This window comes from Cannabis sativa, chromosome 3 (assembly GCF_029168945.1).
Source record: "Cannabis sativa cultivar Pink pepper isolate KNU-18-1 chromosome 3, ASM2916894v1, whole genome shotgun sequence".
In the NCBI taxonomy this organism is placed as follows: domain Eukaryota; kingdom Viridiplantae; phylum Streptophyta; class Magnoliopsida; order Rosales; family Cannabaceae; genus Cannabis; species Cannabis sativa.
The window spans coordinates 57,193,595-57,199,594 of record NC_083603.1 but is presented as its reverse complement, the minus strand read 5'-3'; positions in this window follow the sequence as shown (position 1 = coordinate 57,199,594).

Sequence of the window (6,000 nt, the reverse complement as noted above, 5' to 3'; positions counted from 1 at the left end):
TTTAATGCCAAATAATTCAAACCTAACCCTAGTGGAATGCTATAAATAGATAGTGAAGGCTTCAGGAAATTTACACTTACCTTTCACTTTTTCCTTCAGAGACAAACCTGAGCCTTCTCTCTCTATACCTAGCCACCACTTCTTCTCTTTTTTCTTCCTCTTGAATTTCGAACCTCTTAGTGATTAGAGTAGTGCCCACACACAGCAAGTGATACCTCAATCATAGTGAGGAAGATCGTGAAGAAAGACTTTCAGCAAAAAGGAGTTTCAGCACAAAAGAAGGAGAGAAAGAGATCTAGGTTCAGATATTGATAATGCTCTGCTGCAGAAAGGAATGAAGGGCTATATATCTGAACGGAAGGAGTCATTATATTCCGCTGCACCCAATGTAAGGTTTACTAAACTTTATATGTGTTTATTTCATTGTTTTAGAAAGTTCATATTTAGGGTGTTAATCAACATACTTGTGAGTAGATCTAAGATACTTGTAAAATAATTTCCAACAACTGGCCTCAGAGCCATGGTAATTGATTTGCTTGCAAGAAATTTGGACTTTAAAACGATTGTTTGATGTTTTGGATGGTATCATGTTGTATTGAGTGTTATATGATGATTGATTGATGTTTGTGAATTTTCGTGAAAAATAATTGAAAATCTGTTTCTGAAATTATTTTTATTGGATAGTATAGAAAAAAATTAAGCAAGTTACCTTTTTACATAACTCAATTTCGATTTAATTTGAATTAGTTATGATTTTTTGAAGTTTCGAAAAAATTTCGGGATTGAGCAACAGGGACACGCGCGCGGAAATCATGCAAATCCTCCCTGCGCCGTGTCCTCTCGCCCATGCATCCCCACCAGCGCGGGCGGACGAGTATGCACAGCATACCGTCCGTACAGCTCGCATTTTTTTCGTTTTTCTTCGATTTTTCATGCTATTTCATGGATTTAACTTCCGATTTTTTGTATAGTTCTGTATTTATACATTTACTATTCCTAATTCAATTCTAATTATCATAATTAAATTAATTAATATTTTTTAAATTTAATTCATGATATTAGTGTAATTTGAATTTGAAAAATAGTAAATATCTATCTTTTTTGCTTAATTATCTATCTTATTTTTAAATTTGATTATATCTTATCTTATTTTTAAATTTAAGGTCAGATATTAATTTTTTTAAATGAAATTTTTTTAAAAAATAATTTGACATTATTTAAATTTAAAATAAGATAACTATAATCATGTAATTTTAAATAGATGTAAGATATTTTCCTAATTTTTAAATTTTGTTATTTTATTTATTTAAATTAAATTTAAAATCTAAAAAGATATTTATTTATCTATTATAATTTTTATTTAATTTTTATTTATAAAATAACATTAAATTTTTAAAAAGTAGTTAGCAAATTTTGAAATGATATTTAAGTTGGTTGAAACCTAATTTTTCAAAATTGTAGGTTTAATTTTAAATATTTTTTTATTAATTTTGAAATTTTGAAATTTTATTTTATTTTATTTTATTATTTTCGAAAATAATTTTTTTTATTTAATTAATTTTTTGAAATTATTTATTTAAAATTAAATAAATCCTACATCCAACTATCCAGCTAACCTTGTTGCAGGAGTATATGTTTTAGCTTGTTTTTAAGTTTTTAAAACCTATTATTGCTTGATTGCAAATAGCCATAGTTAACTTGTTGACAGATCCAATGATCTGATTTTAACTCATGGCTCCCTTAGTCAAGTAAATAATTTGTAACAGGTAATTTTCACAATCTTCTTTCATCTGTGTATGACCTAGCAACATGATAGGATCCATCCAAATTGTGTGCCTGCGTGAGCCTATATGTTTAATTTTGTTATAGATGCATATAGGTTGTTGTTGCTAAATAAAATATCATAGTTTTTGATAGATTTTATTTAGGCCCATTTAGTTTTTGGGCCTATTCAATTAATAACAGTTGTTCATTTTAAGGTTAAATTCCTCTCTTTTGGGCCTTGTGTGAGAGTTGGGAGCCATAAAAGTGGGTACGACATACTGAACCCAGCACCCCCTCACATGAACCACCCCAATTGTGAAGACCCATTTGCTTGATTTGAATAACTGTACTAGGTTAATTAAATTAGTTTAACCTAATAAAATTGATTAGCAACATAATTAATTTCATTTATTTTGAAATTAATTTAAGAAAACCATAGTTTAAAGAATTTTATTCTAAGTTAAACTGTATGTATTTTCTTGTATTTAATTAAATATAGAATTATAACCATCTAGATTCTTTCTGAAGCTTAACTTAAATTTTTCATTAAATATTCTTATTTAAGTTGATATTTAGTTATCTCTAACTAATCAACTTAAATCTAAATATCTTATGGATTTAAAATTTCAAAATTAAGTTGAGGAATTTTAGGAATTAGTTATTAAGATTCTTTAGATATTTTTTTTAAGTTGATATCTTTTCGAATATTAATTAAAATGGAATATTTTCAAATTAACTGGTTACAACTTAATTTTTTGATATTTAATAAAATTTAAATTTGAAAATATTTAAGTTCTAGATTTTTTCTAATACAACTTAAATTAAATATTTTTTCAAATTTTGTGAAAAAAAGATACTTAGTCAAATAAGATATTTTCTAGATAGTTATTTCTAGACTACTTATTATTTCTAATATTAAATAGAAAAATATTATACATTGTGAAATTAATTATTTAAATAATTAATTTTGGTACAATTTATTTTAAGTATATTTTTTTTCTAGTATTAAACTAGAGATTAATAATTAAGCCTTCTCTACACTTAATTATTTATTTCTTGAATTTAATACATTTAATTAAATTGAAAATTAAATATCTAAGTTAATTTTCATCATGATACTTAAATATTTCTTTTTCATGACACTTAATTAAATAGAAAATTATTTTTAGTTGAAATTTATTTTTTCAACTAAATTTAAATAATTTTCAAAATATATTTTTTCTTTATTTTATTAATCAATTTTCGAAATTGCATTTCATAATGCAAGATGATTTTGAATTTATCTTGAAAAATAGATTAAGTTGTAAATTAATTATTGATTTTAATTAATTCTTGGATCAACTTAAATCAATGATTTTTTTTTCATTTATTGATTAATTTAAAATAAATTGAATTAAAGTATATTATTAGAAGTTGAATTAATTAGTCAAAGGAAAATCTATATAGGTGATATTTTTGCTTGAAGTATTTTTCTAAGTAATTATTATTTAAGTATTTTGAAAATATAAAGTTTTTATACTTTCTTTTTCAAAATACAATAAATATATTCTCATGAAAATTTATTTTGAGTTGCAAATTAATACAACTGAAATCATTTTCTTAATATTTATATATCAAAATTACTCTTGAGATGGAAATATTTCAATTTATTTTATCACCATCTAAGTATAATTTTATAAATATTAAATTAAATTTTAATTTAGAATTTTAATTCTAAATTCGATATTTAATGAATATATTTCATTATAAATAATAATGAAAATACATTTTAAATAATGAGCTTTATTATTAAGATATTCGATCTCCATTGTTAGTTTTACATCGCGTTTGTTTTAGTGAGTAATCCTCCCTAATGGAGGAACGTTCATTAGTAATTTCGCACCGTTTAATCTCGAAAGATAAGTAGTTTGTAAGTGTTTTATATGGTATGGATCACCCTAATAGTGGCGACCATATTTGACTTGCAAATTATGAAACAATGGTGGAAGTTCATAAGATAGAATTGCCTTGACTCTCGCCTAAACAGGACAACGCTGAATTCCAATCTTGATCGAATAAAAGGTTGCTAGAATGTTTAACATTTTAGATGAGCTCACAACTCTATTCAATGGATGGTAGCTTTGACTCTCGCCTAAACGGGACACTGATATCAGTTTGTTGAAAACCTTGGAAATTATTTAGGATTGTATGTTTTAGTATTTTCACTTGTCATTCCTACTTGCTATATGTTTAATAATTTCTGAATTGTGTATGAATTTATATTGAACCATGTTATTTTCTGTTATTAAGTTGTAGTTTAATTTCGAATCTTCATTGTTGGTCTAACTTGGTTTGTTTATCTAATGAGATAAATCCCTAATGGATTTTCACCATTAGACATACATAATAGTGTTAGATCTTGAAAGATAAATATTGTATATGCGACATCTAGCTGTTCATCAATAGATGACACCTTAGACTAGTATTTTTACAATATGAAACAAGAAGATTGTATAAATAAGATTACTTTGACTCTCGCTAATCGGAGCATCGTTGGATTCTTATTTAAACAATGAAATTATCCTAATTCCTCTTAGCTTATTCATTTCGAATTAGCTCAATAACATATCATTGGATGAATGGTCTATAAATTATTTCATGTCATTCTATTTTCTCTTAAGAAATTAAATGACATATGATTATAACCCGAAATTCTATCCCAAAATGATATAAATCCTCAATCTTAGAAATCTCCTACTTGTATGGGCAAAACTTAGAGTTTATATTAGTAGTGGAGGTCCAAGAAAGAATTACTCATTATATTTGGTATAAATTTAAGTCTTTGACTTTAATTTTAGATTCCAAACATAAATTTTCTTATATTTATAATTCCAGAATACTATACAGTTACACTTTCACAAGTGTTTAATACCATTTTCTATCAATGGATTCAATCTGTATGGAATTTGAGTTTAATATTCTGTGACCAGGATCCATTACACTATTCTAAGAACTCTTTGATGTAACTAAACCTAAGCCATCAAAAGACACCACCGCATTTTTATTAATCTATGGCATTTGTATCTTGTTCGTAGTGGTTTTGACAAGATCAATCTCTGCAAAGAGTTAATATGCCTATATCCACTGAAAGTAGTTCATCTCATTCGCAGATGGATGTACATTTAGGGGTGGATATGAGTTTTTCGTTGTATTCTTAAAACGATCACTCTAGATTATACCTTATGCAAAAAAATTTGAAATGTTTAAAAAAATTTCTGATTTCTAGCAATGGTGATTAACCATTAAGGTAAGTGGTTAAAGATCTTGCGAACTGATAGGGATGGAGAAATAGTTAGTAGATATGAAGTTCAAAGATTATTAAATTGATTTTTTGAATTATATCCAAACTTACCTCCCCAGAAATTTCGATTTGCATATTGATGATTAGTTACTAGTCGTTGCCTAAACCCTTCTATGGTAATACAATTTCAGAATGATGTGATGGTTGTATACTTAATGTAAATCATTACTAGATTCATGGATGACCTAATCAAAATCTTAAGAAAAGCTAGAACTGTTAACCATGGTTTGTTAGCTATTCTAAGTGATTACGGGTGGACCATCCCATAGTCAATAGATAACAAAGTGTTTGTTTAAACAAATACTACTTTTCTAAGATAATGACTATGTCTGAAAATAAAGCAGAAAATAAAGGAGATATTTTTCTTGATTCCAAAAGTGTTCTATCATCTTATTTGACATATGATGATCCCACAGCCTCTGTTGTCTTGTCACAACCGAAGAGATCAATACCATTTAGTTTTCTTAGACATAATTCACGGTACCTTGTCGTAGTGGGAGAGTTTCTAGGAACTCACCTTCTTATGACTTGGAAGACACTAGTGATTAAAATCTATTGTGAGTTTAAACAAGTAATGGATTGTCAAGATAAGAAACTAAGAAGAAAGCCAAGAGAACTATAGTTTGATCCATTCACATGGAGTAACCTAAAGTTTTATATTACAAGGACATAAAAGGAAATTTTCGTTTATAAGTCTATTCAATGGACTTAACAAAACTTCCTGTTCCTAGTATTATAGGTTTGAGTTTATCTAAACCTATGGCTTGTGGTATACCGGGTAATTACTTACTCTAATGCAAGCTACTTACTTTAGTAAGATGCTGAATCATTTTCTTTCTAATGGCAATCTATAGAAGCTTCACAACTTCTTAGGCATAGATTTTAATTATCTAAGG